Genomic DNA, 17,846 nt, shown 5'->3' on the forward strand with positions numbered 1-17,846 from the left:
TATATGCAAGAAGAGAGAGGAGAGTCCAGATGAAGGGTCACAAGTTTATTTGGAGCTGAAGGGATTGTACTGTTAGGAGAGGTTCCATCGGACAATGTGACGTTTAAGGGTCAGTAAAAATTAGCCAAACAAGAAAGGGGAGAGTTTTTTGGGCAGAGGGAACAAAACATTCCAAGATGGGTACATTGCTGGCTGCAGGGCGCTTGGAGAGAAACTAAGACAGGTCCCAGCTCACAGATGCTCAAGACTAGTTGGAGGAGGCAACACTTAAAACCTTGAAAAATTAAATAACTCTGAGAGAAACAATAAAAGATGCAAACAAGGGATTATATAATTACTTGATCCTATTGGGTGTGTTAGGAGATTCTCCTGGCTCCCTGGATTTGGGTATTGGATTGCCATTGTATGGCCTCACTTGAGATTTCTTTTCCTCATCTCTAAAATGTGGCTATAATAATACGAGGATTACATGAGTTGATATGGGTTTAGCGATTAGAACAGTGCCCGATACTGGAAGAGCTAAGGACATTTTACCTTTTTTGTCCCCTTTTTAAAAAAAACGAGATGGTTAGATTTGCTCCTTTTATAGTCTAAAGATGTCAGCTATACAAAGGTAAGAGTGGCTTTTCTAGTAGTTTTTAGTTCCTCCTCTGCCTGTTGCTGCTGTTACAGTTACAAGAACGTGTCAATTCAAGTAAGCAATGGAATCTACTCTTTGCACTCAAACTTGATTTTGTGCTTAATGTGATTGCTCTGGAACACAGGAAAGAATTGGAAGCCAGTCTGCATGCTTCCTGGGATCCATATACTGAGAAGCTTATATTCCAACCTGAAGCAAAGAAGAGAGACATTGAGCAGCCTTGCACATGTTGGGTCCCTGCCTATCTATCAGACCCACACACAGACCAAAGGAAGACTTGTAACCACCCCTTGATTCATTTAAGATAAAAAGATTCATTGAGGTATCCAAGAAGAGCAACAATTTCACAACAGTGGAGGCATTGCTGAGTACATCCCAAGTTTAGCCACACACACGAAGGCTTTTTTTTCCTTAGATGCTTTACTGAGTCTTCCTTGTAAACCCCCAAAGCTGCCTCTTGGCTGAACTATAGTTGACACTTTTAACAGGTGAAGGGAAGTCTCAGTCATGTGAGACAGCCTCTCTGAAAGATTCCCACTCCTACCCTGACTCTTTTTTTTAATACCTTATTAAGATATAATCCACATACATACAATCCACCCATTTAAAATATACAATTCAGTTGCTTTTAGCATCTTTACCGAGTTGTGCAACAATTACCACTATCTAATCCAAGAACATTTCATTACCCCAAAAAGAAACCCCATTCCCTTTAGCCATCATCTCCCAGTTTGCTTAATGTGATTAAGCAAACCCACCATCACTTCTCAGCCCCTGGCAACCATTAATCTGCTTTCCTTCTTTATGGACTTGCCAAAAGGACATTTCATATAAATGGAATCATAAAATATGTGGCTCTTTGTGTCTGGCTTCTTTCACTTGTAATATTTTCAAGGTTCATCCAAGTTGTAGCACATATCAGTACTTCATTCCACTTTATGGTAGAATAATATTTCATTGTATGGATTTTTGTTCATCCATTTATCTATTAATAGACATTTGGATTGTTTCCACTTTGGGGCTATAAAAAACAGTGCTGCTATGAACTTTCATGTACGTAACTCCATTGTCTCATGGATAAAGCACTTCCATTAGCTAAGTCAGGTAAGCAGGGTATGCACATCAGGGACATGGGTAAATGGAGGGGTGGCCTTTCTTGGATTTGTCTTTTCCTTTCAATTCTTGTTAATTTTGGCTTCTTGGGTGCTCATGGTTGCAGACTATGGGACCTAAGATATGGATTCTTTAGCAGTTTTTGGTTGTAAAATCAGACTGTTGTTGAAACCTACTCTACCCTTGCTACCAAAGCACTAAAATTCCCAATCTGCTTCTCAGCAAAAACCCTCTGATAAGAAAATGCTGTTATTTGGTATTATCCTTTAAATGTTCACCAGCCACCAGTGGAGGAGAAGGTGGGGAGGAGTGCAGAGGAGATGAGAGAGAAACTGGAAGCTGCCCCTTCTAGCTCCCTTATTTAACCTTGTAGATACTGCAAAGACCATCCACAGTTGTGAACCTCTGCTCTGGTTATTCAGAGGGGAAAAAAAATCACTCCTGGTCAAGTTTTTTTTCAAGACTGAGTTTAGTACTAGATAAAAAAATGAGGAGAATGGTCATTATTTCATGTGATTGTAAAGTCCAAGGAAATCACTACCTTCAGATATGGCTTGATCCAGGAGCTCAGTGATGTCATCTTAACTTTCTTTCTCCCTCCATCTTTCTGTCTCTCATCCCCACTTTTCTCTGAATGGGCTGTTAGGAGCAAGAGGCTTACATTCTTCAAGCATAGCATCCTCAATAAAAGTAGAATCTTTGCTTCAATAGTTCCAGCAATTTCCCAGTGCAAATTCTCATTGGTCTGAGATGTGTCAGATCATTCTTGAATCAATTGTTATGACTCCGCTGGACACAGTAATTGATTGGGTAAGGGTGGTTTCCCAAAAGAAAGGGCTGGATTTTCTTACCAGAGGTAGAGACACTGTGCAAACAAGAACAACAGATGTCCCGTTCAGGTGGTCAGGGAAGGTGGTTAAATCTCAAAAGTTGGGTAAGCAAAACCAGAAATGAGTCTGCTTATTGTGGAGAGTTTGTGTGTTAGTGCAAACCTTCTCCCTGATTTCGTTCCAACAAATTATCTTTCTTCAATGCAGACTTCCATCATGGGCCAAATGAGGTCTTGGGATAACAGCAGACCTTCCAAATCCCTGTAAAAATCTGAGGATGCCATGAACTTAATGTCTCCAGCCCCTTCTCATTTCAGAACTTTCAAACAAGAACTTTCCTGTGCAGAGTACAGGGAAGCCAAGCCAATTTTCTGTTTTTGGTATTAAATTTAGACCTTTCATCCTGACCATGAGATATTTCTGGATTCTGCATGAGTATTCAGCGAATGCCAGTGTTCAAGATGCTATCCCATCTGGGGCTACTCTGCACACTGCCCACTTTATCTCATTCTTTTAAAACTGGGAAAAATGACCCAGACATAGGAACAAATTCAGAAGTAGGTTATTCCGTTATCCATTAATTGTCATTTAATGCCTTTGCCATCTAGGTTATTTGGAGATGAAAGAAATTAAATTTAAACCGAAACCTGAATTGAGCTTTGCAGAGGCCCTAAACTGTCTCTGCTCTGGCGATTTAATCTTCTGGGTATGTTTAGCAGCAGAATGTGCTTTCCTAAAATGCTAAAAAGTAAATAATATGTGAAAAGTTAAACTGAATGGATGGGATTCCAGAGGTCTTATTAAATGTGTGCCTGGTACTACATTTTTGTCAAATGGTTTTTTAAAATGGATTTTGTGGGATTAATGGGTAATGTAGAGGAGCCAAAATAATATGCAATTCATATTAGTTCTTTGGTTATAATTATGGGTTGAAATATAGAATGCACCTAACATTCTTACTGTGCTCAAATAATAATTATAGCATCACTTATTGAGCGCTTACTGTATGTCAGGGACTTTGTTAAATAATTCACGTATGTGTCAGAATTTATTAAAATGTTAATTTATGTGTGTACTCCTTCTGTTTCCCCTCCTCTTGAAGCAATTTGCATTGCCTTGAGTTTTACAGGCTGAAATTAGAAACAGTACTTATGCCTTTTGTAAAGGTCTGAAGTCTTTAGAGGAGCTTATACTGGTTGTCCTCAAGGGGGGAGTGGAGAGGAAAGTTCCTATTAGAGTAAGAAGAGAGTAGAGAGATGCTAAGAAGATTGGGAAAGGATCACAGGTGGTAAGTTTGGGGCAGCTCTTGAGGAGGCCACACCATCAGGCCGGTGGCTTCCAGTGTGGTCCAAGCTTTCCTTGTCCCAGGTCTGACATGGAAGCATCAATGCCATTGGACCTAAAAGGACCAGGCAGCCTGGGATGATGCGTGGGTGACCAAGCAATCACCACGATGGGCCATCAGCAGAAGACTGCAAGTGATTCTCTGAGGCCTTGTCACTGCAAAAGAACCCAGAGACTTGCAGCCCCCAGGAAGTGTGTGAGGGAGAGATGCTCAGTAATGACAGGATGGGGGCTCAGAGTTGGATTTCAGTTGATTATAAAATAATATACTTCCTCTAGCAAATCTGAGTTGTGAACTAAAATGGGTGACCTCTGCATCAGTCAGCTTCCTGGCAGGATAAAGATGGCACATTCTGGACAACTGATGAGAGCTTAATAAAGGACTATGTATAAAGGTGTGGGCGGGGTTTAGGGAAACCAACAAGGGTCCAGCAACAAAGGCAGCTATTGCATCCCTAAACCTGAAGCAGCCAGAGAAAGGAACAGGCACCAGAAGCCGAACACAGCAGCTGTATGGAAAAGGTTACCCAACAGGAGCCTTTAGATACAGCCAGTCTTGAACCCACTCTCCTTCCACTCTCTGATCTCCTGCCTGGCCTCCCCTTGGCTAAACCCAACAGGGAACCAAAGGAGCAGGCAACCCCTTGAAGACCATCCATGCAGACTGGCCTCCCAAGGGAGAAAATGGCAGAGTGGGGATCTGGAGGGGCAGATGGACTGAATTATAAATTGAATTATACAGTCAAAATGATGGGCAGGAAGGCCCTGTGAGGCCACCCAAGCCACCGCTGTATCTCTAAGCTTCCCTGGTTCTGCAGCTGAAGGTCTAGGCATCGGTGGAGTTAGGTCTAATTCTATTTCTGCACACTGCCCACACCCATGTCATCTCATTTAATCTTCACAATAGGTCTGCAAGGACAGTATTGCTTTTTCCATTTTGTAATTAAGGAAACTGAGTCCTAAAGAGTTAATAGAGGGCCCAAGGTCACATAGCCAGCAGCTGGCTGAGCCAAGATTCACACACAGGTCTCCCTGATCCCAAAGCCATTTACACCGACCCACTAAACTGTCTCAAAACTGGCTCAGCGGAGTCTGGAAGAAGGATCATAAATCAGGCCGCTGAGGCAAAGTGATTTTGTGTGTGAGGCAGAGGGATTTTCTATGTGTGAGGGCCAGGGTTAACATGCTATCTGGCTTTCTCTGCCTACAAGGGCTTTGCCAAGGAAACTCTTTTCTTTCCCAGGTAAGGCTAGTGGTTTGAAATCCAAGCGCTTACCCTGGAATCAAAGAGGGAGAAGATGGAGAGAAAACACTTGGCTGATGATGGGAAAAAAGTGTATTTTCATTTCAGATGCCTTTCAAGTTCTTTTTTTTCCAGCTGAGTGTTGGTGTATTTATAGAATTCAGGGGGAGTATTTAAGGGTAACCAGCAGTGGAGCTGCATTTTGGGACATCAGGAAGCTCAGAATCATGCGGGAAAATGTTGATGGGGTGGGACAAGAAAAGGCCAAGAGCAGCAGGGCACAAATCTTCTTCTTCATGTTGTCAAGACCTTTTCTCCCTTCTGGGATGATGACGTCAAATCAAGGTCTATAAGAGTGCTATAGATGGAATATAGAATCAAAATGACGGGCAAACGGATGGAAGGCTGAACAATTTGTGGTATAAACATACGGCAGAATATTATTCAGCCATAAAAAGAAATGAAGTACGAATACATGTTGCAACAGGGATGAACCTTGAAAACACCTTAAGTGAAAGAAGCCAGACACAAAAGGCCACATATTGTATGATTCCATTTATATGAAATATCTAGAAAAGCCAAGTCCATAGGACAGAATGCAAGTTGGTGATTGCCAGGGGCTGGGGCGGTGGTGGGGGTGGGAGAATGTGGAGCAAAGGCTTCATGGGTATGGGATTTTCTTTGAGGACGACGGAAACCTGGAAATAGACAGAGGTAGTGGTTGCACAATACTGTGAATGTACCAAATGCCATTGAATTTTCCCTTTAAAAAGGTTAATTTTATGTTATGTGAATCTCACCTCAATTTTTAAAAAAAATGATGGGCAGTCAGGCCCTTAGGAGGTCACCTCAAGTCTTCCAAGCTGTGTTTGCTCCCTATGGTTGAAGTCCCAGGAGCTGCATGGTATAAGGTCTGATTTCATTCTAGGTTTCCCTTCTCTCTCTACTCCTCCGACCACTGGTTTCCATTCAGTTGCTCAGACAAAACAAACCCATCCCAGCCTCAAGATCTTTGCACTGCTGTTCCTTCTGCCTGGCCGTTCTTTCCCCAGATCTTCACCAGCCTGGCTCTGCCTCCTCAGCCAGGTCACAGCTCAAATGTTAGTTTCTCATCTAACATCTGAGGAGGTCAGGAGGTCTTTCCTGACGCTGTTACTTAAAGTAATACACCCACCAGTCATTCTCCATCATTGTGCTCTGCAGACTGTCTCTTATGGCCCATTAGTAGGTACTGAAATCAGTTTAATCATTAAATCAGTTTAATGTAAATCATGATTAACATTTTTAAAAACTGAAATTAAGTGGAATAGAAAATATCACACAGAATAAGGGTAAATATTTCTTTGACAGAAATATTTTTGCTGCATTCAAACCACTCCAAATTTATTGGCTTAAAAACAATACCTTTTGGGACTTCCCTTGTGGTACAGTGGTTAAGAATCTGCCCGCCAAAGCAGGGGACACAGGTTCGAGTTCTGGAACAGGAAGATCCCACATGCTGCGGAGCAGCTAAGCCCATGCACCACAACTACTGAGCCTGCGCTCTAGAGCCCACAAGCCACAACTATCAAGCCTGCGTGCCACAGCTACTGAAGCCCATTCTCTGCAACAAGTGAAGCCACCTCCCACCTCAATGAGAAGCCCGCACACCACAACGAAGAGTAGCCCCCGCTGGCCACAACTAGAGAAAGCCCACGTGCAGCAATGAAAACCCAATGCAGCCTAAATAAATAAATAAATATTTTTTAAAAAAACACTTTCCCCCCACAAGTCTGTGGATGAGCTCAGCTGGGCAGTTCTTCTGCTCCATGTGGTATCTCCTGGGTCATCATGTGACTAAGTTAGGCGGGGAGCTTGTTTGGGGCTGGAACATCTAAGATGGCTTCCCTCCTTTCTGGGGCCTCAGTGCTGGCTGCCATTTCTCCCTCGTGTGGACTCTCTCTTTCTCCTTGTGGTGTTTCATCACTCAGTGGTCTAACCTGAGCTTCTTTACATGGCAGCTGGGTACTAACGGCATAAAAGTGAAAGCCACCAGGCCTCTTAAAGCTGAGGCCCAGAACAAGTACAGTGATCATTTCCATTGGTCAAAGCAAGTCATAAGACCCTCTTGGGTGCAGAGTCCTAACCACTGGACTGCCAGGGAATTCCCTAGACTCTACCTATTGACTGGGGAGTGGCATGTGCATACCAGGAATGATGCTTGCCAAACTGCTGGCAGATATCTTCACAGACAATCTACCACAACTGTTCTGTGAAAGTTTCATTTCAGCTTAATGAACACACATGGGTGTTCACTGGGTCACACAATAAGCATATTTCTTACTGTGAATCACAGTCAAAAGGTTTAAAAAACACACTTCTTCCACATCCCATTTTTAATATCTTCCATAGCACTTAGTACACTCAGAACTTAATTTACTTTATTATATCACCCCCATGAGAATATAAGCTCTCTGAGGGCTTGTCTGTCTTGTTTACTGCTATATCCCCAGCACCTATCAGGGCCTGGCACCTAATTGGTGCTTAATAAACATCTGTTGTTGTTGAATAGGTAGTAAGAGTTATTATTAGGTGCTGAGCACTTAAAAGAATTATCTCATTTAATTCGTTTAACACATTTGAGCTCCTACTGTGTGCTGGTGAGACAACAGTGAACAAAACAGACAATAATTGCTGTCACGGAGTTTACATTAGACTAAGATACTAGAATAGTATTGAGTAGATTTGTTGACGTTATTTTGACAGATAAGGAAACTGAGAGTCAGAGGACTCAATTTACCCAAGGTCACATAGCTAATAATTTCACCCTGATACCTGGCTCTTCTCTACCCTGCCGCAGAGGCTGGGCTTTGCCCAGAGATGGGCCTAAGTGGTTACTGATCTCAATTCCTGCAACTGCTCCTCTGAAGGATCAGACATCTTTCTGGGAATCAGGCACAACGTAGTGGGAAGAGGAGAGTCCCATGACCTCAGGGTCCCTGCCTTCCCCACTCCCTGCCCCCCCCCCCACTCCGTGATGACGTCTCACACCTGGGGTGTTGCAGATTTGAGCCACAGGTCTCAGTCACCCCCGACTGTCTTATCGGCATGTGACATCCCCAAGTGGCTGGGGCCTGCAGGCCTGGCAAAGAATGTAGCCCGAACAAAAATAAACCTGCCACATTCTTTGGCAGCCCCCTGCCCCTTCCCGCTCTCCAGCCATCCATCCTCACAGCAGAGCCTGCCAGCGAAGGCTGAGAGAGGGAGAGCAGGGTGGAGGAAGTACTGCTGCAGTCCAACCCTGAGAAAGAGAGGGAGAGGGGAAGAGAGGAAGAGAAAGAGAGACAGAGATCACCTTATATGGGAACGTGCGCAGACAATGTGTGGCAATGGCTTAGAGGGCAGCAGAGGTCAGATACCAGACAGATGGAAGAAATTAAACATGGGACAGAGAGTGTTCCTGGGCCCTGAAAACAGCTCTTGTTTCACAGCGAGTTCGCACAAAACCTGGCCCGTTTTCCTTTTTAGCCTAGGCCAAGCAAGATTTGCGTCCTAAACACTACATGACTTTGAATCAGGCCCCCGACTCTGGCTGGCCGAGGTCTCAATCCTCTCAAGTCATTTCTCTGACGAACAAAATTCCTCTTTGCAAAAAAAAAAGACGGGGCCTGTTTCCCAAGAGTTTCCAATACCTCTCCAAAGCACATAAATTTGCTGTTAGTGAGTAAATACCCCTTCATTTCGCATTCATTCAACAAATATTGAGGACCAATTATACCCCATGCACTGAGCCAGGGTCTGGAAAGACAGTGTTGATGATGATGATGATAATAGTCATAATAATAATAGTTACCATGTGTTGATTTGCACTCATCTGGTAAATGTTTCAGTTCATAATAATTTACTTAGTACCTTCCATGTTCTAGTCATTGGTGATACTGAATGTTGACCTAGAATCATCTGGTCCCTGCCCTTGTGAAGTTTACAAGGGAGTGGGCGAGTAGAAATGACAGATATTGAACAAGTGATCCCCCTGGATCCTCACAACAGCTTTTTGAGTTAGCTACCATTACCATCTCCATTTTATACGGGGTTTTTCAGCTTCAGCGTTACGGACATTTTGGGTTGGATCATTCTGTGCTGTGTGTGTGTGTGTGTGTGTGTGTGTGTGTGTGTGTGTGTGTTTGGGGGCGGCTCTGTGCACTGTAGGATATTTTGCAATATCCCTGGCCTCTACCCACTAGGCATCAGTAGCAATAACAAACACCCTCAGTTCCTCCAGTTGTAACAACCAAAAAATGCCTCTAGACATTGCCAAATGTCCCTAAGGGACAAAATTGCTTCTGGTTGAGAATCACTTTTTTCAACAGATGAGGAAGTAGGAGGTGTTATAAAACTTCCTTAAGGTCATACCACTGGCATGTAGGGCTCACACCTCCGTCATTTTGATTCCAAAGCCCACGGGCCTTACCATTACAGTGTGAAAACCCGTATCCTTGACAACAGATGACTCTGGGTTTGGATGATTGTAGACCTCACTAGCTCATTTCACAAAATGGAAGTCATCTGTGTTAGTTCAGATCCTCTGAGAAGCAGACACCACGTTGAGCACAAATTTGCAGATTTACTGAGGATTTATCTATTTATGCCTATGAGGGATAAAGGGCAAGGGAGTGAGAATAGGCAAGAGACTGTTCAGACTGTGATGCTGGTCTGATACCTTGGAAGGAGAGGGGGACAGAAGGATTGGGTAGGAAGAGCCTTGGACAGCAGCACAGTTCTAAGAAAGTTTTGGCCATGCTGAAAGGGAGTTCCCCAGCCACAGTCAGCTGTGAGAGGGATTCCAAGTCAGGCAGCAGTGGGGCTTCACTAGCACTCCCAGTGTGCTCTGTTATTGGCTGGGAGCAGCCCGGGGAGGTATGGCCTTGGCATGAGCTTGGTGGATCCAGAGGGGTGGGAACTAGTGCTGTCAGTCAACCATGCTCTTTGAAGCAGGCACTCAGGAAGGAGTTCTGAGTGGTACACTCCATCCATGGCTGCCACATCATCAGAGAAGTGCTGCCCAGTAGTTACAGTCACCTTAAGACAAGGAGATAAAGGCACTGGAGATGCAGTGGGCAAAAAAGCCAGGTTGGCATCCTTTAAGCAAAAGGGTTCATTTTCCTTGCAATGTCTTGAACTTCTTAGTGAACTTTGAAGTCAGCTCTAACTTGGGTACCATCAGCAAGGAGGTAAAGAGTGCAGTCTTGAGGGTCTAGTTTGTAGTTTGTGAAAGTGGGCACTCTCTGAGCCTCAGTTTCCCCATGCATGTAATGGAGTTAACCTGCTTTATCTCATAGGGTTGATGTGAGGATTGAATGAATGTTCATGGAATTGCTTTTCAGAAGAAGATGGAGGTCCTCCTGCACAAACTTTCTGCCCATCCTTTGGTTTTGTAAGGACATCTCCCTGCTAGCCACCCTCTCATCCTTCCAACTAAGATTCATCTTGGCATATACCCAAGGGACAACAAACTAGCATCCCCAGGGCTAAGCTTGACAGATAGGCAAGTTGTGTTTGGCTCACAGAGCACTAAACAAACAAACCAGCAGAATGAACCAACATCTAAAAATTGAGATATTTCAGGATGAGGCCAATCAAAACCAGTGAGACTCAATTGCATTTGTTGGGACTGTCTGGATTTCTGGAAATCTGGATATACTATGTGGAAGCTTGGCTTAAGCTGAGAAGAGGTTTCCTGCTTCAGATGGGACATGCACTGACCTGTTTGCCACAGTTCCCCCTGCTCCCTAACATGTGTGATCTGGAAGCCACTGTCAGTTGCTGATTATCGTCACGTTTGTGCTGCCGTTCTTCCTAGAATAACATTCCTTTGTCTCGTGTACCTATTAAAGGGGAACGTGTAGACCAGGAAGAACCTATGTTCTTTCTTGTATCTGCTCCTACTTCACTCACTTAGACCATCTCCTGGTGCCTGTAGCATCCAAGTTTACCTTTAAGCTTGCCATCCTTTTAAGCCCTTCTGGAAACTTCTTCCTAAAATTATCCCTGCAATTTCATAAGAAATCTCTACATTACACCTAGAATCTTCCCCCACCACTGACTCCTTCCTCTAGCCTTCCCAATATGCACCAGTCTTCTTCCCCACACCCACGTCCCCTGCCTTGTTCCTGGGACATTCCCTTCCTCTCATGGGAAGGCCACCCTCATACCCTCTTTCCTCATTCAAATTGACTTCAAGACCCAGGTCAACCCCCCCTCCCCCGCCATTCAACCATTCCGGGCTACAATGAAATTGTTCTTCTGGGAACTCCTAGTACAGTGAGAATCTGAACCACACACACCAGCGCTCAGCTACATAGCTGTTGAATGAATGAATGAGGGGATAATCTACATGAGTTGCAATAATTAGAAAGCAGGGTCAAGATTAGGACAAAGTAAACAAAAATGTTAGTGGGAGCTATTTTGATAGGTTATGGGTGATTCTGGCTTTTCTTTATTCCTTTTAGTTTTTCCTACAATTGAGAAAAAAAAGATAATAGTGAAAAGGAAGTAATGTGAGTCTGGTTTAAACATCTAGACTATAAGCAAGGTGAGGGCAAGGACCAAGTGTTAATTCTGATATACCCTCCTAACTGCCAGCAGCAGGGCACACACAGTGAGCTGGGAGAGCTCCCTGGGAGCTAAATTAACAGCATCAGGGCTTATAACAGAGACTGTCGATTCCCTTCTCGAAAGCTTCTTAGTGAAGATGTTCCCCTTTCCTCTTTCAGACTCTCCAAACCCCAATTTTATGTGGTGTCCTCTGCCTCTTCTTCACTGCCGTGTGCTTCAAGGAAGAAGAGTCCAGTCCCAACCCCTGCACTGATCAGTCTAGCCCAGGGTTTCTCAACCTCAGTACTATTGACATTTTGGACAGGATAATTCTGCTAATCTTGTTGAGTTGTTGTACGTGCCACCTTGGAGTTTACTTGTTATATGAAGTAAAAATTTCCTTAATGTTGAAGTGTTTAAGCTAATTTGAGTTGTGCCTTTCTGTTGCAGCATCTTAACCAACCCAGGGATGTCTTAAAGACATTGCACTCACATACAAATAAAACGACCATCAAAAACAGTGATGATCTGGGTGGTTGAGGGCAGATATCAGCATCTGGAGTTGGGGATAGGTGTGTCAATTAATAGTCCCTTTTTTTTTTTTGCGGTACACGGGCCTCCCACTGCCGTGGCCTCTCCCGTTGCGGAGCACAGGCTCCGGACGCGCAGGCCCAGCGGCCATGGCTCACGGGCCCAGCCGCTCCATGGCACGCGGGATCCTCCCGGACCGGGGCACAAACCCGCGCCCCCTGCATCAGCAGGCTGACCCCCAACAACCGCGCCACCAGGGAAGCCCCTAATAGTCCCTTTTGAGTACCATTGCTGATCTAAAGCTATTCCAGTTCTACGTGAAATTGCTGATAACCTGTGCAGATGCTGAGACAGAGAGAGAGGAGTTTAATTTCTTTTGCAAAACAAGGAGCAATATCTGGACTCAAACCCACTATGTCCCATCATATGAAAACTGCTGCAAAACACCAAGTTCTGTAGTTGTTAAGCTAATATTTCTGGGAGTCTACCAAACAGCCTCTAAGATGGAGCTGATTAAGAAAATGCTAAGCCAAATGGCATAACCTCTAGAAGCCTCAGTTTTCTCATCTGTAAGCTGGGGAGAACAAGAGGAGAATCTCCTGGTATTGAGGATCAGAAAATACTTCATGAACCATAAAGTAGGTAATGTGTTATCAATACTAAGCAGACAAGACATACAGCAATGCTGTTCCTAACACTGGAATGTTCTAAATTTAGGATGTGGTATGAACAAAATTATCTGTTGATTGTTTATATGTAGTCTTGTTAAATTTCTTATGCTTCTGAGGTTCTGCTTTCTCAATTGTGTACTGGGGCAAGACCTCATTCTGACTGTGCGCTGAGGATAAAATAAGGCTCTTTGAAAAAGAGAAACATACTATCATTATTTCACCACAGTTTTCTTGCTCCAAGTCAGACGATAGCAACAGGGCAAACAAGACTTGCAGGCACGGACTCTACAGTGCATGTCGGCTCACTGCTACCCTCTACTGGTCATTAGCGGTGCACAGGTAGATACAGAGAAGAGAGGGTCCTTGGAGAGGGACCCCAGGAAACTGAGGCTCAGAGAGGGAAAGGGACTTGCCCGAGGGCATGGAGATAGTCTTGGACAGAACATTTGGGACTCCTGATTCTTAGCTTTTTCCAAAGGGAGAAAAATGAGAGCTGGAAACTCATTATGGCTTCACTCTTGCTAAGTTCTCACGAGCTTTTCTAGAGAGTCTGATTGGGACTTTTCTCTCCTGTTCTTCCCTCACCACCCAAACTGCTTGGACTTCCCATCCTTTTCTTCATACCAAGGGGGCCACCATTGGCCCTGAGGCTAAGAGTCCTGTTGGGTGCTGGGTGCTTCACAAAAATGATCTCAGATCCTTACAACTGCTTTATAAGGTAGGCCGGGAAACTAAAGCTCAGAGAGATTAAGACTCTTGCCCAAGGTCCAACAGCAAGTAAGCACAGGAACCAGGATCTCAACTCTCACCTGAGACCCCAAAGCCCACATTCTACCTGCCACCAAAAGACAAAACAAAGCAAAACATCATGGCAACTTGTGTTGAAGACATGATTAAAGGTAATCTTGTGGTTTTTTTAATGCCCCAAATGGCATTTGCTGGGCAGACATATGATGAAGCAACAAAAGAGGGAAATTTTTTGAGCACTACCACATACCAGTGACACTCATATATATTACCTATCAATTCTCCGATGACACATATATGATCTTGAATCCTGTCAACAATATTGAGTCACAAATGAGGAAATTGAGTTAAAAGAGATTAAGAAATTTGCCTAAAGTCACTTGGTGAATGCTGGCATTCAGACTCTAATCCTCCTGCTTGGTGTTAGTATATAAACAAATTATGCTCTTAGAAGCATAAATAGAGGAGAGTATATGGTAGCCTGTGTCAGGCTAGACTGCAGGCCTCCCCGCCACAAAACCCCTCAGGCTCTCCTATAAACCATTTTCTTCCTGGAGGCCTCAGGATTTGAAGTCCTCCTGATCTGAATTCAAACCCCTTTCCTTTTTTTTTTTTTTTTTTTAATTTTATTTTATTTATTTTTTTATACAGCAGGTTCTTACTAGTCATCCACTTTATACACATCAGTGTATACATGTCAATCCCAATCTCCCAATTCATCCCCCACCACCACCCCCCGCCACTTTCCCCACTTGGTGTCCATACGTTTGTTCTCTACATTTGTGTCTCTATTTCTGCCCTGCAAACCGGTTCATCTGTACCATTTTTCTAGGTTCCACATATATGCATTAACATACGATATTTGTTTTTCTCTTTCTGACTTATTTTACTCTGTATGACAGTCTCTAGATCCATCCACGTCTCTACAAATGACCCAATTTTGTTCCTTTTTATGGCTGAGTAATATTCCATTGTATATATGTACCACATCTTCTTTATCCATTCGTCTGTCGATGGACATTTAGGTTGCTTCCCTGAGCTGACGATTGTAAATAGTGCTGCAATGAACATTGGGGTGCGTGTGTCTTTTTGGATTATGGTCAAACCCATTTCTGAGCCCTACTATGTGCCAGGCCCTGGCTGGGTATATATCTAATTTAATTCTTGAGAGAACACTGCGAGGTAGATAGCAATTATTATCCCTATTTTACAGGTGAGCAGATTGAAGCTCTGAGAAGTACAGTTGACTGTTGAAAAACATGGGTTTGAACTGCCTTGATGCACTTCCACAAAGATTTTTTTCAATAGTAAATACTACAGTACTTCATGATGCATAGCTGATTGAATCTGCAGATGTGGACAAACCACAGATATGGAGGGTTGACTCCATATATACTCGTATTTTCAACTACGAGGACAGTCGATGCCCCTAACCCCTGTGTTGTTGAAAGGTCAACTGTATCTTACTCAAGTATGTGGGCAAGCCCAGGTGTTGATAATTTGCCAATATTCTATGTGATATTCTCTTCATGGTCTTATTCTTCCCCATTAGCAGACAGGAAAATAGAGTTAAAGACAAGTGCAAATGACTTGCCTCAGGGCCTTTGCACTCACTGTTCCCTCTGCGTGCAGTGCTCTTCCCAGACATCCTGGTGGCTTGCTCCCTCATCCTCCTAAGGTCTTCACTTAAAAATCATCTTCTGGGACTTCCCTGGTGGCGCAGTGGTTAAGAATCTGCTTGCCAATGCAGGGTACACAGGTTCGAGCCCTGGTCTGGGAAGATCCCACATGCCGCGGAGCAACTAAACCCGTGCACCACAACTACTGAGCCTGCGCTCTAGAGCCCACGAGCCACAACTACTTGAAGCCCACGTGCCCTAGTACCCGTGCTCCACAACAAGAGAAGCCACCACAGTGAGAAGCCCGCGCACCACAACGAAGAGTAGCCCCTGCTCACCGCAACTAGAGAAAGCCCACACACAGCAACGAAGACCCAACACAGCCAAAAATAAAAACAAATTAATTAATTAATTAAAAAAGAATGTGATATAGCCACTCAATGGAATACTACTCGGCCACAAAACGGAATGAGCTACTGATACACTCTAAAACATGGATGAACCTTGAAAACATTACACTAAACGAAAGAAGCCAGTCACTAAAGACCACATAGTGTATGATTCCATTTATGTGAAATGTCCATAATAGGTAAATCCATGAAGACAGAAAGAAAATTGGTGGTTACCAGGGGCTGGTAAATCCATAGAGACAGAAGGTAGATTGACAGTTGCCAGGGGCAGCGGGGGAGGAGGGAATGGAGAGTGACTGCTTAGTGGGTAAGGGTTTTCCTTTTGGGGTGATAAAAATGTTTTGGAACTAGATAGAGATGGTTGCACAACACTGAGAATGTACTAAATGCCACTGAATTCTATACTTTAAAATGGTTAATTTTATGTTGTGTGAAGCTCACCTCAATTTTACCAAAAAGTTCAACCCTAAGCACATCTTATCTTCCTTCCCTGTTTGATTTTTCTCAATAGAGCACATGGCCCTCTCACATACTATATATTAGTATCTATTGTTCATCCTGTTTTTTTAGAATATAAACACCAAGAGGGTAAGGGATTTTGATCTCTTTAGTTATCTCACCCCAAAGAGTCCCTGGCACTCTGTAGGTATTTGTTGCATAAATGAATTAGAAAAAGTGTGGTGATGAACCAGAGTCCCACCCCACCAACCCACCCCACTCTCTAATTCTAATGGGCTCTTGATCCTCAAGCAAATTAACAGCAATCTTCAGTCTGGGCTCATTTTTTCCTCCTTTTCCTAAAGAGCTAAATCCGTAGGCTCTCAGGTCAGCTCTTTAAACCCTTCTCTGCAGAGAGTCTGAGAGAAGAGGGGCAGGAGAGGAGACAACGAATCCATCACTATGTGGAGAAACACTGTCCGCTCTGCCGCCCTGTGGCTGCCCGCAGCAACTGATTGTAACCCCAAACTGATGCTGTGAGGCCATCTTGTCCCCCAGCCAGGAGGACATCGTTCCCAGCTGCTGCACAGGTGGCTCTTCAGGAGGGACATTTACAGGAACGAGTCAATAACCATTTATGAACAGCCATTCTGACACAGCTGTATACCAGGCACTTGGCCGAATTACAAATGTAAGATATAATCATTCATTTGATCATTCATTCACTTATGTGGTTATCAAACATTCACTGAGCACCTACCATGGGTCTTACATTATGGCCCTTGATTTCAGTTTACATTTGAATTTACAGCCAAGGCACCAACACAGTATAGACCAGAGTTTCTCAGCCTTGGCACTATTGACATTTTAGACCAGACAGTTCTTTGCTGTGGGCGTTGATCTGTGTATTGTCGGATGTTTAGCAGCATCCCTGGCCATTAGATGCCAGTAGCACTCCCTCAATCATGACAACGAAAAATGTCTCCAGACATTGCCAAATGTCCCCTGGGGGTGAACAGTCACCCCTGTAATGAACCACTGGTTTAGATGAGTATTTTTTCCCCAAACCCAGATAAACCACAATTATCAGAGAGAAGAAAAACACATTTAAAATTATTTTTGCTGTTCGATCTTTCCTCTCTGTCTCTTTCTGTCTCTCTCTATTTCTTTCTGTGTCTCTGTCTCTTTCTCTATCTCTCTGTCTCTGTCATTCTCTGTCTCTGTCTCTTTGTCTCTGTCTCTCTGTTTCTCTATGTATATACATATACGTATATATTCTTTCTTTTGCTAGTTAAATTGGAAAGGGAGAGCATAACAGCTAACATCTGTAAAGGGCATATAGTGTTAACTTTATTATAATAATAATTATTATGAACTTGCACCATTCAACACTTTAAGTCCCTTATCTCGATTACTCTCACGACCACCCTACGAAGAAGATGCCATCAATGCCCATTTTACAGATGAAGAAACTGAGGTTCAGAGGTGTTAATCAACTTGTCTAAGGCCACACTGAGAGTAATGGGCACAGCTGGTGTTCAAATCCAGTTCTGTATGATTCCAAAGCACGAGCTTTTCACCACCACATTACATATTCCCAGCTCCTGGCACAGAGCCTTGCACATAGTAGGTGTTCAGTAAACATTTGTTGTCTGAATTAATAAACAAAGGGATGGGGAAAGGATTG

This window comes from Phocoena sinus, chromosome 14 (assembly GCF_008692025.1).
Source record: "Phocoena sinus isolate mPhoSin1 chromosome 14, mPhoSin1.pri, whole genome shotgun sequence".
NCBI lineage: Eukaryota > Metazoa > Chordata > Mammalia > Artiodactyla > Phocoenidae > Phocoena > Phocoena sinus.